Below are 15,077 nucleotides of genomic sequence, written 5' to 3'. Positions count from 1 at the left end.
CTTGGCCAGTTTTCTCTTTCCATCCCTCCTAAATTACACTTGGTGCAACCAGAACTTGCTTTTTTAGTTTTTGGGGTTTTTTTAAATCTACACAGCAACCCCCACCACTGCTTTGATAAAACCCTCTTATCTCTTTTTTCTGCCCATCCTACAGTGTTCCCTTTTTTCCTACAATAAACAAACCCAACCCTTTCAGCTGTTCTTTAAGAGCCCTGATTTCTAAATCTGGCACGGGCTGCTTGCTCTGTTTTGCATTCCTCCGGCTAATACCAACTTAAATGAAATTTATTTCTTAAAATTCAATAAATAGACATCAAAAATTATTTTTAGAATAAATAAAGAAGAAATATTTAAATATTTTTTAATATTATTTTTTATCATATTATTTAAAAAAATTATACAGGTAGGTCCAATATTGCAAAACACCTCCTGCCTTTGATCTCACAAACACACACCAAGAAAATCTGGGATATTTTTAAGGAATAAAGAGATTCCAATGGAAGGAGAATCCCAGAAAGGTTGGATCATCCAGGTGTCCCATGGGCAGGGACACCTTCCACTACCCCAGGTTCCTCCATCCTGGCCTTGGACACTTCCAGGGATGAGGAATCCACAACTTCTTTGGGAACCCTGTGCCAGGGCCTCACCACCCTCACAGGGAAGAAGAGATTTACATAAAATTCCACCAAGGAATTTTGGGAGCTCTTGCGTCAGCTCTCCCTAATCAGGGACAGCTCTCGAAAAAAAAAAGATTCCAAATGAGTTGTGACCATCAATGATTCTGTGGGAATGCTGCACACACCAGTTCAGAGGGGATCAGACAGAATTCCACATTTCCTCTGAAGAAAAAAAGTCCTGGTAAGAATGGAAATGTGTTTAAAATCCTTATTTTGATCCAACAAATATTGTACAGTGACTCACTAAGACGCCAAACACTACTGTAGATGTAACTTTACTTAAAAATAAAACCACACACATTCCTTCAACTGGGCCACTCAAGATTAGGGATCTCTTCAGCCTTTTCTGGAGGGATTTAAAAAAGCTTTGGAGAAATCTTAAAGCTATGGAATTAGCCTGGTATTTATAGCTCCGTTTCCAAGCGTGTTCTCTGAGCTTCCTAGGACGTTCCTTTTCCCCATCTGCTGGTTGTTGACATGGTGTAACCTTGAATTTTGATTAGGGAAAATCTAGAAGAATAAGAGCATTTGATTTGATTTTTGTGCTGGAGAGGTCTGGCTCCACCTCAGGCAGCTCCACTTTGCTCCTCCAACACCATCCAGGGCAGGAATGGTGCTGCAGATTTTCCAACAGAGAACTGGAGTTCTATTGTTTGATTATGTCAAAATATATTACTCCCAATTATGACTAATGCTCCCTCTGAATCACAGCAGCACAAAATGGTGGGTTTCCCCCATTAAAACGCTGTGCCTCACAAGCTGGCTGGATAATCTCCTAAACTCAGGTCAGGAAAGTTTTTTTTATTTTTGTTCTCTTATCAAAAAGTCCATGTTTGGGTGCACTGTCTACCTTCCACCAAGGCATGAACTGCTGAACTGTTTACTTGTCTACTCCAGCACCATAAAATGCTCAAAATGCCTGATTTTCTGTTTGTTTTTTTTTAATGTTGCCTCAAATACGTTGTCTTAAAACTAGGCCGCCGCAGCGTAGAACTACCAAAAAAACCCAAAAATTCCAAAGTTTCCTTAGAATACTCACCTACATTGCTTCTCATGGTCTTGCTTCAAGTTATCTTGGGGATCTTTTAGGCTTTTTAGAATTGCTGCTGCACTTTGAGCTTTGCTCTAGACAGTCTCCTGTGGTGCTCTCGATGATGGGCTATGTCCATTGGGGCCGGCTCCTTGCCTCCCTCCACCCCTCATGTGAGGAACTCCTGCACCCCACTTACATCTGCTGAGACAATCACAGGGTTTCAATTAAAACAATGAGCCAAAGGTTTTAATTCCTCTTTTCGTGACTGCTTTGTAAGCCCCTACACAATTGCTTTGTAGTATAAGCAAAGTAAGATTTGTTTCTAAGGAATGGCTTTGACTGGAACTGAAGATGCCTTTGGAGTTGTACTGAGCCACACAAAAACCTCCAGCTGAAGACAAAAATCTGGGTTTTGGAGCTGTGGTGCTGCAAAAGGCCTTGGTGAGGTAGAAGGTTGTCTTGGACTGGGGGTGTGTGTTCTATCTCCATCTGTCAGAGCTGGGGCAGTTCTCTGCTGTTCATGGGGCAGCTTTTTCTTTGTCTCTCCCACAGCCAATCCTTCCTCCAGGAGATCTCTGCTGTTCATGGGCCATTAATTATTAATTATCTTCTGTTCATGGGCCATTAATTATTAATTATCTTCTGTTCATGGCCAGTGAGTGTCCCTGCACAGCTGAGAAAATTCCATCATCCCATGGGGGGAGGAGCCGAGCATTCCTACCTGGATACAATCTGAGGCTTTGGGATACCACAGCAGCCTTTGCCCCACTGCATTCCCACAGGAGCAGCTTTCTGCCCCACTGCATTCCCAGAGGAGCAGCTTTCTGACCCACTGCATTCCCAGAGGAGCAGCTTTCTGCCCCACTGCATTCCCACAGGAGCAGCTTTCTTCCCCACTGCATTCCCAGAGGAGCAGCTTTCTGCCCCACTGCATTCCCAGAGGAGCAGCTTTCTGCCCCACTGCATTCCCACAGGAGCAGCTTTCTGCCCCACTGCATTCCCAGAGGAGCAGCTTTCTGCCCCACTGCATTCCCACAGGAGCAGCTTTCTGCCCCACCGCATTCCCAGAGGGAGCCCAGGCCCATCTCCAGCAGCCCTGGAGCTCCAGAGGAAAACTCCAGCCTTGTCCAGGATCCTGCTCCAGCAGAAGCACAGCTGGCACTGCAGGAGGGCTGAGCCCCCATGGAATGGCACTGCTGCCACCACCCTGACCCACAGGCTGCCAGGGCCTGCTCTCACTCTGCCAGGGGTTTGTTTCCTTTTTTTGTACTATTGCATTTGTATTTTTAGTTTTCCTAGTAAAGAACTGTTATTCCTACTCCTGCATCTTTGCCTGAGAGCCCCTTAATTTCAAAATAATAATAATAATAATAATTTGTAGGGAGAGGGTTTACATTTTCCATTTCAAGAGAGGCTCTGCCTTCCTTAGCAGACACCTGGCTTTTCAAACCAATGCAGAAGTTCCACCACCAGAAAGAAAGAAGCTTCCTCTAAAGGCCTTGAGAACTTGACAGCAAAGCATCATAAGAACTCATTTAAATGAATAATCTGATTTGGAATTGGTCAAAATTAAATAGCAACAATAAACTAATGATAAAATCATCTGTACTGAGCGTATGGAGATGGACTCACACAGTGACTATAGAATTTGTTTTTTTTTTTTTATTCCATGCACAATAAACTTCCCAAAAAGTTGCAGGAATCCACTGATGAGCTATAAATGATGAGCTATAAATGATGAGCTATAAATGAGTCTTGGCTCAGGTACAGGACATTGGTGAATCCCCAGTTGAAACAGAAGCTGCTGGACCACAGAATCCCAGGATGGTTTGGTTTATGTACATAATTCTATCAGTTCTAGAGCCCCAAGCAAAGTCCTGCTATGTTCTTGTTAAGTCTGGAACTAAGTTATTGAACTTTAAACTGAGCTTTAGGGCCTTTACTAGCCAACACAGTTTCTCAAGGCACTTAAAATGTATTTCTACTTACTTCAAACGACAACTTCCACTTGCAGTTACTTAAAACTTAAACCTACACTTCTACTTCATATCTGTGTGGCTTAATAAATCTTAATTTCTCTAAAGGCTTTAATTGAACCCCTGGCTTCATCTCTCTGAGGAGCTCAGATGTTCACATTCCAGCAGTTTGGGATGGAAGGGACATTAAAGACCAGCTGATCCCAGCTCCTGCCATGGGCAGGGACACCTTCCCCTAGTCCAGCTTGCTCCAAGCCCCATCCAAGCTGGCCTTGGCTCATGATTCCCTACAGGAATATAGGGGATGGCTCCTGATTCCCTACAGGAATATAGGGGATGGCTCCTGATTCCCTGTAGGAATATAGGGAATGGCTCCTGATTCCCTACAGGAATATAGGGGATGGCTCCTGATTCCCTGTAGGAATATAGGGAATGGCTCCTGATTCCCTGTAGGAATATAGGGGATGGCTCCTGATTCCCTATGGGAATATAGGGGATGGCTCCTGATTCCCTACAGGAATATAGGGGATGGCTCCTGATTCCCTATGGGAATATAGGGGATGGCTCCTGATTCCCTAACACCTGCCTGCTCCTGAGCCCTTTCCATCCTCCCTGTGCTGCTCCAGAGGCTCGGTGCCCCCAGCACTGATTCCCTGCTGGAATCCCTCTGACCCCAGAGCAGCCTGCCCAGGACTGGACTCAATTAATGGGATTCTTGCAGAGGTGAAATGGATTGGAGCTCATCAGGTCAAAGGCACATCCCAAAGGGTTAATGGGGCCTTGAAACCCTCAGATCCCAGAGCCTGAGGACTCTGGCTCAGGCACAGTTGGGCATCAAATTCACAAGAATTGGGCATTTCACATTTTTCCCCAAATAAATCTTCATTAAACCCAAATGCAGCATCAATGATTTTTGAATCCTTCAGCAAATGGGAAGAATGAGTTCTGACTTTCAGATTCTGACTTTTGGAATCTCTTTTAAAGCCATTTATCATCACAGTGAAGGTCTGGGTTGTTGTTAAAGCCTTCTCCTGTCACAGAAAACCCTGCTAGAAAATGGGAATGAAAAAATTTCAGGTAAGCCAAACAAACAGGTTGTAACACCACCCTGTGACAAGAGAAGTCACAAAGTGCACTGGCTGTGAAACCAAATACAGCATTTCCCATGATTATTTAAATATCTCAGTGAGGTTTGGAAGCAAACCCTGCACTTTGGCTTCACTGATTTCACCAGTATCCCCAGTTTAACTGAGTTTTCAATTGATCTTCCCAATTTAAGTGCAAAATTAGGGCCCAGCATTCTGTAAAAATGGGCATTAATGACTCTTGGTTGTCTCAAAGTGCATTTGCCAACCTGGCAGAGCCATTCAGGAACGGGTTTTTTTCACATGCAAATTACTTAAAATAAAAATTATTAGCTCTGTAAAGTTCTTCCCCAACCAATATGACTTCATAAGTGACACCTTATAAATTCTGAATACATATTTAGATTTTCTTAAGCACTGGGGCACTAGAAAATGCCAATGTTTAGGTTCTATAGAGGGTTTACCTGTTTTTAATACCCTGTATTAACAAGGAATATTCAGTCCATAGATATTATTGAATATACAGATATTACTGAATGGAAGGATTTCAAAACACGACCATTTTATGCAAGTTATTCATATAATTATAATTTATCTTCACAGTAACAAAAACAGACAGAAAGATGGTATAACCTACCATTAAAGAATTTGCATAAAAATGTATTTTAGATCATAATTCTACTATGAATGTAACATTCTTCATATAAAATCATATATTAATGTTTAAATACATTGAAAGGTATTGATCAGAGACATTTTTATGCAGAATTCCCCATGAGCATAGAATGCTAATCACAGCAACCACTGCAAAACTCTAATTTACTGGAAACAATTCCAAGAGAGGGATGAAAGAGCCCAGGAATAAAACCTAAAGTCATAGAAGGGCTTAAAAAATCTGGGTCACATGGCCAGTGCTAAGGACTGGAGGAGCAGCAGGGAAAGGAGCCTCGAGAAATCAACAGCAAGGCATCATAAGAATTCATTTAAATGAATAATCTGATTTTGAATTGATCAAAATTAAATAGCAACAATAAGTTCATGATAAAATTACCTGTACTGAGCGTATGGAAATGGACTCACACAGTGACTACAGAATTTGGGGTTTTTTTTTTATTCCATGCACATCCCTAACAATAAACTTCCCAAAAAGTTGCAGGAATGCAGTGGTGACTTTATTTCTGAGGGAGACACATCTGTTTTTTTCAGAGCCTTTTGCTGTCTCCTTCCTTTGTGAGCTTCCTATTTACATAACAAATCTGTGCTAACAGATTAAAAAAATCCTGTCCCCATCTAATCTCTCCAGATACAAACAATATTCTTACAACTACAGTATTTGGAGGATCTAAAATTAAAGATACTTTTTATGAGCAAACATGAAAAATGCCAAAAACTGTTATTCCTGTAAGAGCAACAAACTGAACTTTTTAATTGTGTGCTGTCACAAATGAGTAAAAAAGAGGGTGGCAGTCAGCCAGTTTTCTTTTTACTTTAGCTGGATTTAAAATGCATTTCTTCTAAATCAAACAACTTGATTATTGGCTGTTTCTCAGGTTATTTTTCTTATTTACTCTGTGGCATAACTGAAAACCTCTCCTCCAAACCCATTAATTCCAAATTAGAGCCATGAGCTCCATGCTGGAAAATAACAGCAGCAGCTTTTGTTTGGGAGCATTCAGTTCTGTCTGATTTTCTTTACAGTATTTGTTATTTTGTTAAGGGAAAAAGTCACATAAAATTATACTTATTAATTTTTATATATTTATTAATCTTTATATTTGTATCTCAATATATTAATTTTTAATATATTTATTAATCTCTTTCATTTCAGAGAAATCAGAGAATCCCAGACTGGTTTGGGTGTGGGAATCAGAAAAACAGAAACTTCCACAGACACTGAAGAGTTTGATCTACAACCTTAGAAGAAGCTTGGATTGATGTAAAAATACAATACACAGACATTAAGCAGGAAAATCATAAACTTATGTTTCTATAGTTGTAAGAAAAAATATACCTGAAGTAAGTGAGAAACTATGGATAAGATGGTGAAGGGTTTATCATGTAGGGGTGTGGTTGTATGGACAATTACAGTAATTGTAATTACAATTAAGTAAGTTAAGTGTTTAGAAGTTATAATTGAAGTATATGTGTACAAAAGTAACAAAAACCCATTGAGTAAAAATATCCACAAGGCAGTAAAAATAAGTAATAGCAGTAAGTGACAAATAAGTGCAAGTAATAAGTTAAAAAACCAAAATACACCTTGTAAGAACTGTTCATTAAACTAGAAAGTTATCAATTACTTTGTAACTTTAAATTACCTTAAACTATAACCAGCTACTTACTCCTCTAAAATCCCCTAAAATCCCACAACCTCCAAGACTACAACAATAATAGGAAGGGGCCTTAAATCCCATCCACCCCCCTGCCATGGGGACACCTCCCACTGCTCCAGGCTGCTCCAAGCCCTGTCCAACCCAGCCTTGGACATTACAAAAGTAAAAAAAAAAAAAATCCATTGAGTAAAAATACCCACAATGCAGTAAAAATAAGCAATAAGTGAAAAATAAGTGCAAATAATAAGTTAAAAAACCAAAATACACCTTGTAAGAACTGGTCATTAAACTAGAAAGTTATGTATTACCTTATAACAAAAAAAACTTACTACTTTAAACTATAACCAACTACTTACTCCTCTACAATCCCCTAAAATCCCACAACCTCCAAGACTAAACTAGAAGTTGTAATTGAAGTATATGTGTACAAAAGTAAAAAAACTCATTGAGTAAAAATACCCACAATGCAGTACAAATAAGTAATAGCAATAAGTTAAAAATAAGTACAAGTAATAAGTTAAAAAAACCAAAATACACCTTGTAAGAACTGTTCATTAAACTAGAAAGTTATATATTACCTTATAACAAAAAAACCTACAACTACTTTAAATTATAACCAACTACTTACTTCTCTACAATCCCCTAAAATCCCACAAACTCCAAGACTACAACAATAGGGAGGGGACCTTAAATCCCATCCACCCCCCTGCCATGGGGACACCTCCCACTGCTCCAGGCTGCTCCAAGCCCTGTCCAACCCAGCCTTGGGCATTACAAAAGTAAAAAAAAAAAAAACAATCCATTGAGTAAAAATACCCACAATGCAGTAAAAATAAGCAATAAGTGAAAAATAAGTGCAAATAATAAGTTAAAAAAACAAAATACACCTTGTAAGAACTGGTCATTAAACTAGAAAGTTATGTATTACCTTATAACAAAAAAACCTACAACTACTTTAAACTATAACCAACTACTTACTTCTCTAAAATCCCCTAAAATCCCACAGCCTCCAATACAAAAATAATAGGGAGGGACCTTAAATCCCATCCACCCCCTGCCATGGGGACACCTCCCACTGTCCCAGGCTGCTCCAAGCCCTGTCCAACCCAGCCCTGGACATTCCAGGGAATGGGAATCCTCAGCTTCCCTGGGCTGTCAGAAAGAGAGGCAAGGAGAGGATTCACCTACCTGAAATCAGGAAGACTGGTGGGTGTAATCCTTTAGGATTTGGTGGTTCTGGGAGCTTTTGGGAAGAATTAGAGAAGTGCTGTTTCTTCAAGTCTTTGTGGTTTTTGCCCGTTTTGTTGCTATAAAGCCTCTTCTTCCTGCAATAAAAGACATGTTGTATCAAAGGGAGATTTGCAGAAAGGGAAATTATTCCTAAATTCCCTCTGGAAGGATCTCTGACTTCACTGCCCATGCACACAGGACCAGCAGAGTTCCCCACAGTCCAGGCAGGGTCCAGGTCTGGCCATATCCTCCCCTGCTTTACACTTGTAGAGAATTTAGGGCTGTAAAAACTGAGCCCACACAGCTGGAGAATGGAGAAAAGGACTTCAAAATGAGATATTCTTGAGAGGATCCACCACAAAATTTCAGAGAACTAAAATAGCAAAAAGACGCCCAGTTTTGTTTATTTATATACACATCTCTTTTTATATACACTCACACACATGGACATTTCTAAAAATTAATATAAAAACCCCCAAAGTAGTTTAGAACCCTTGAAAGTAGGTTACAGACTTGTAGACTTTTTTTTTTTTTCCCAAATGCTTTGTAGATCTTCCCCCTAAACCAAGCAGAATTCTGTGACTTGGACAAGTGATGGCAAATCATGACCTCGGCCTAAGCACGGCCTTGTATTTAATTTTATTCCTATAAGCAGCATAAAAAAGTGGGTGAAAATACACATTATATGTCCATGATCATGCCTGGAGGGCTCGCAGGATTTTCAAGTTTTCCTAATTCAGACTCAAGCCAGGTCTGGCCTAAATGAGGGCTCTGCTGTCTGCTTAGCAGAAAACCTGAAAACTCTGACTTTTTTTTCCTTACTCCTCCATTTTCCTGGAGTTGCAGGGAATTCCTGAGGAAGGAATTCCTGAGGAGGGAATTCCTGAGGTGTAGTCCCTCACTCTGTCAGAGGGAACAACTCATCCCTCTGTTCCTTCCTGGATCAGGCCAGGATTTGTGTATTTCTGCTGGATTAGTCTTAACCCAGATCCTTCCCTAATCCCCGTGGCTGCAGGAATGCTTGGGCTGGACCAGCAAGGGGTGGCACACGGACAGCAGTGAGAAACTCCAAGTGGGAAGAGCAGCAGGCACTTGGAGAAATCCAGGATGTTTGCTCTTTTTATTTCTGAGGCCTGCAGAGCTGAAGATCTCGTCTGTGTTCACGGGAGCATCTCTTGTGTATTTGTGGTTTAAATAAAAATAATGTTTATCTACTTACAGCTTCCTAATTCTAAATTTTAACTGTTACAACGCCAAAGAGCACGGGAAATGTCTAAAAAAATCGGAATACCTGACTGTTGCTGGCAACAACAATCTTGCTTCCATACTGATGAGAATTCCCATCTATTATCTGAATATTTGCTCGACACGGTATCTGGAGAAAATGAAGTTAAAGCAGAACAGATGGCAGAAGGAAAAGAAGAAGCAGCTATGCCACCTTCCAAGGCTACCTTTGCAGGAACATATGGCCTTTTCCTGGGCTTGTGTACGACAACAAGTTGGCCAGATGAACAGAACTTCAGAAATGAACTGTAACTGCCTAACAACACCATGGACCACGTGAAAAACAGGGAAGCTCAAAGAAATACCAAAAACCAGGCAGGTCTTCCTGAGAAGTGAATTCAGAAATCAGCTGGAAGGCCAACACACTATCACATTTCTTAAAATTACGTGATACATGGTTATAAATATAACACACTGCTATATTTCCTTTAGGTATGTGAGATATATATATATATTTTTATATATATATATGTATATGGCTAACATACTGACATGTTTACTTTCCAAATGTGATATACAGATATAAGTAACATTTTTCAAAGGTTTGGCAACGCTGTCCTTTGAGTGGAGGTTGCTTTGAGCACACAAGATGTAAGAAGGGATATTATCTATTTTTTTGTGTCTCCAGTTATGGGAGAAAAAAAAAAATAAAAAAAGGAGTTTTAATTTGCAAGAGGAAAAAAAATCAGACATCAGTTTAGTCAATATTTCAATCCTATAAATCCTGAGTAGCTGATATCTCTCCCTGCAGTTTGGATATTCTCCACATCTTGATGAAGTTCATACTCAAGATTTAGACCCACAAAGGCTGGAGAATAAAGGTCTCTCCAACGATCACACGTCCCAATTTATTTTGGTTTTCTCAAAACATCTCATAATTAAATTTGATGAATAATTTACAAATTATTTTCATTCATCTGTAACACAGCACTTTGAAAACCTGATTTGTTTCCCTCAGCCCCTTTGCATACCTGGTGTACAAGCATTGCTGTTTTCTGGCTCACAATGGAAATGTAATCAACTTTTCCCCTTCACTGATCTTTAATTTAATATAGAGATAACTGAGAAACTGATGAGAGCTGAGAAGATAAACAAAGAATTTAAGGTCTGTATAATGCCAATTTGTCTTTTCTCCTACTTCTCCTATGTTGCTAAAAGTACAAAAGAGTGAGTGAGTAAAAATTCAGTTCTTACTACTCCATACTTACAAACAATTGATTTTTTTTAATCCCAGAACCCCAGAAAGTTTGGGTTGGAAGGGACCTGAAATCCCATCCAGTCCCACCCCCTTCCATGGCCAGGGCCACCTGCCATGGGCCAGGATGCTCAGGTTCTCTCTTCAGGGGTCTCTACCTCATCCTTATCATACAAAACACAAATATCCCCCCAAAAGCGAAGACATTTGGTAAAACAACCCAAACAGGAGAGAGGAACAACTGTCACATTTGTCTCCCACCCCAGTGTCCACTCTTTCCTCCTGCTCCTCCAGCTGCTCCTGTGCTTCCACACTGCTGGTGACACCTTGAGCAGGCTGCCCCAGAGCAGAGTGACAGAATAAAGCAGGGATGCATGAAAAGGATCTCCTCCATGGATCCACCTTGGGCAGCACCAGAGCCCAGCCAGGGCTGCAGCCAAGAGGAACCAAAATGGTCCCAAAATGCACGAGCGCTCCCGGGGGCTCTCACTGGGATCAGCTCTGCTCCATTTGCACCTTGCAGTTCATTGGCCACTTCCAGCTTGAGGTGATCAAGTCCCATCCTGCTTGTTTTTCTCTCTGCAGCCCACGCTGTTTGTGCTCCTGGGCCTGAGCTTTGGATCATTTGTCCTTGGTGCCCAGCTGGAGAAGGAATTGTTTTGTCTCCCTGCTCTGTGCAGAGAGCTCGGCAACACTTCATGTGAAGCTCAGAGCTGCACACCAAAGCAGCACAGAGCCTGAAACATAGAAAAGCCAAAACCTGAGGCATCACTGGAACACTTCCTCCACAGGAAAAGTTAACTCAACCCACCAGAATATCTTCATTTCTATCTCCTAACACAGATTATTTCATATAAATGTATTTGTGTTGACCCCACAATCAGAACTTTTTCCATTTCTCCACAAGGTACACAACTCCACAATACCTGGATAAACCCACCCGCAGCACGAGGAGAAGAAAAGGATTCCTGGACTTCCAGAGGAATCTCTTCTCCCGAAGCCCCAAGCTCATTAGGAGAGAAGAAATTTCATGCAGCAAGCACACCAACAGTTTATATTTTTTCCTCATGACACTTTATCATCACATAATAAAGTGTCTTCTTTTAGACATGACATTATGCCATTGTTTAAAATTCAATCCTCCCCATAGAAAATAACATAAACTTCTCTAAACTGTGTTACTTTTTACTTCAAAATTCTTGGCACAAATCTCCCTAACTGGCAAATCTTGATTATTTTAAACTCTCTTGCAGGGCAGATGCTGCCATCCAGACTCTGCTCCAACTGAAATTATCCTGAAAGTGGAATGGCTGAGAAAATTCAAAATTAATTTCCACAGAGAAGAAATTCCATCCCAGTTCCATCCCTGCCTGCTCTGTCATTGTCACTCCTCTTCCTCCAAGTAGGTATTCCAAAGTGATGCTAATTAATTAGCACAACTAATTGTCCAATGCATTGATAAAAGTATCAGGAAGGTATTTGAAGAATCCCCAGGCACAAGGGCTCCTAAAGCACAATTCAGTTTCTGGAATTCTGATTCTATTCTTGCTAAGGTTAATGGATGGTTCCCCAGGGAGTTCAAATAATTCACATTGGATCACTCCTGAGTCTACAGTTATAGAAAAATGCCCTGCTCTTTCAATCTGTTTGATCATTTCAAAAATACCCATCTTATTTACTCAGAAATAGAGCTCAAAATTCTATAAAAAATTTAGCCCAGGACTGAATGAGTTATCAGAAGGCTTTGAGAGATTTGATAAAGTCTGGTTTTAAGGTATGCAACTAAATAATCAAATATTCCTCTGATTTGTAGAAATATGTATCACAACAGCACTGAGGCCAAAAAGAAATGTTAAATATTATTAATGAGAAATGTACCAAATGTCACTGGGGAAAAGCACAGTAAAAACAAGGATTTAAAGGTGTCAAGGTGTTTGACAGCAAAGCACCAACAGGAATAACTAAATTCCAGATTTTTAAAGTTAAATTGAAGGATTTTCCTATCAGCAGAGCACACACACATAGGAAAAGGATCCGAGAACAAGATTTTCAGTAGCAGTCAACAGACAACTTGGTTAAACCTAAATTTGCCTTTTTATTTCATGATTGTATATGAAAATTTAATTTTCATTAATGATTTCTCTATGACCAAAAAAAAAAAACCTTTTTAAGCTAAAGGAACTTCTAATATACAAGAAGTTGAACAATTTTAATTGCTTTTCTTAGGTTAGCTTAAGAACTGAATAAAATTAATTTAATAATTAAAATAATTAAAGTAACATTAATTTAATAATTAAAATATAAGTCTAGTAGCATTACAGCCTTGCAATTTTGTACAGCTCTAAGAAGAGCAAACTGCAAAATGTCAATTTAATGACTGAATTTTTTCTTCTTCACAGAAACCACAATTAAAGTGTCCCAGTTCCTTCATTCTCAGCCTGTTTTTTTACACTTTCTGGCTTCAGGCGTAATAAAAATGAAGTTTCTGACCCCTGAAGCTTTTGTTTCCTCTCCTGTACCTGCAAAACTTCCCTAATTCAAAGGTCTGGCAGGATGGAGCTAAGGGGAGCTTCCAGATGAGAGACTCCATCTCCCAAGGAGAGGCTGAGACAGGGAGAAAAACTTGAAATTCCTCCAGAATTGATGTTTAGGGGTTTTTTTTATTTATTTTGTGGGCTTTTTTTTTTTCTTTTTTTTTTTTTTTTTTTTGTTAGGGTTGGGATTAAATGTGTGGCATTATATTTTTTGTTTGGATGTAGATGTTTATTAGTTTTTATTTATATTAGAGGTTAATAAACAGTGAGTTCAATAGAATTTTTTGTTAACAAACTAAAAAATGGAGTTGTATTTTTTAATAAGGTTTTTTAATATGAATTGTTTAATTAAGAAATGATACTTAAAGTACTTTTAACTTAGTAATTATTTGTGGTTTGTAATGGGGACTTTATTATTTAATTATATAATACTACTTATGAAGAAGAAGGATTAGTTTTTGGTTTAAAACTTTTATTTTGTTTTATATCTATATTACTGTATTTTGAAACTTTAAATTTGAAGTTTGCTACTATGCGATATTGCATATTTTTATTTAAACTACATAGTTATCATTTTAGTTTTACTATTTAATTTTGGAAGGTTTTTCAACAGCTTTAGGCTAAATGTAGTGTTTTCTTGGGGGTTAGTGTCTGTTAAAACAGGAAGTCTAAAATTCTCAGTGACCAGGGTTCCAAGACAGAATTCCATCAGATTGGAAGCGATGGACAATGAGATCCTGCGGCAACAGCGATGTGGGAGATGAGAAGATTCCTCCTCCATCCCAGAGCTCCAGCAGCAACAGAGAGCTGAGAGTGAGGATCCCCCAGCTTCCTGCTGATGCCTGCCCTGGAGCAGAGGCTGGGCAGAGTGACAGAACAAAGCAGGGATGCATGAAAAGGATCTCCTCCATGGATCCACCTTGGGCAGCACCAGAGCCCAGCCAGGGCTGCAGCCAAGAGGAACCAAAATGGTCCCAAAATGCACGAGCGCTCCCGGGGGCTCTCACTGGGATCAGCTCTGCTCCATTTGCACCTTGCAGTTCATTGGCCACTTCCAGCTTGAGGTGATCAAGTCCCATCCTGCTTGTTTTTCTCTCTCCAGCCCACGCTGTTTGTGCTCCTGGGCCTGAGCTTTGGATCATTTGTCCTTGGTGCCCAGCTGGAGAAGGAATTGTTTTGTCTCCCTGCTCTGTGCAGAGAGCTCAGCAACACTTCATGTGAAGCTCAGAGCTGCACACCAAAGCAGCACAGAGCCTGGAAAATAGAAAATCTAAACCTGAGGGATCACTGCAAAGCTGAGTTCAGGCTGCAGCTCTGAGAGAACTCTTCCCAAATTCTGGGCAGCAGCCTCGGTGTGATGTGTAACAAGGTGGACATGCCAGCTCCAGGTAGTTGGATGTGATCTGCCAGGACCTTGAGGGGCAGGAACATTGGGAATGTCACCCAAGTATTGGGATCTGTCTTCCACACCAGAAAACAGGAATACAATATCTGGACATGGCTTCACCCAGAAACTTCTTCTTTACCTTACAAGCCCTGTGAGCTGCTGCTCCTCCAATCAGCCTCTCCCATATTTCAGTATTTTTGGGCTCTGTTTTGTGAGCAGATCCAAATCAAGCCCAATTTAAAGGATCTGAATGGTCCCGTCACTTTCAAAAAGTTCAAGGCTGAAAGTAATTCCATACACAAAGAACTTGGTGGGATTTTAAAAGCACCTTTCAAGGGATGGC

General features: G+C 40.1%; 1 protein-coding gene across 8 annotated transcripts in view; it reads right to left on the bottom strand.

Moving 5' to 3' along the window:
• Nucleotides 1-15,077, bottom strand: part of MBD5 (methyl-CpG binding domain protein 5) — a 120,960-nt gene that overhangs the window by 46,471 nt on the left and 59,412 nt on the right. For 5 of the 8 annotated variants that reach the window (XM_053982139.1, XM_053982137.1, XM_053982140.1 and 2 more), the window contains 2 exons: nucleotides 8,293-8,429; nucleotides 1,717-1,908 (listed from right to left, as the gene is read on the bottom strand). The gene's annotated coding sequence lies outside the window, so the exon portion shown is untranslated. Of the gene's footprint in view, nucleotides 1-1,716; nucleotides 1,912-8,292; nucleotides 8,430-15,077 lie in introns of all 8 variants that reach the window. The other 3 variants (XM_053982145.1, XM_053982142.1, XM_053982138.1) reach the window with 2 other exon arrangements.

Source organism: Vidua macroura, chromosome 7 (assembly GCF_024509145.1).
Source record: "Vidua macroura isolate BioBank_ID:100142 chromosome 7, ASM2450914v1, whole genome shotgun sequence".
In the NCBI taxonomy this organism is placed as follows: domain Eukaryota; kingdom Metazoa; phylum Chordata; class Aves; order Passeriformes; family Viduidae; genus Vidua; species Vidua macroura.
This window is presented reverse-complemented; position numbering and strand designations above follow the sequence as displayed.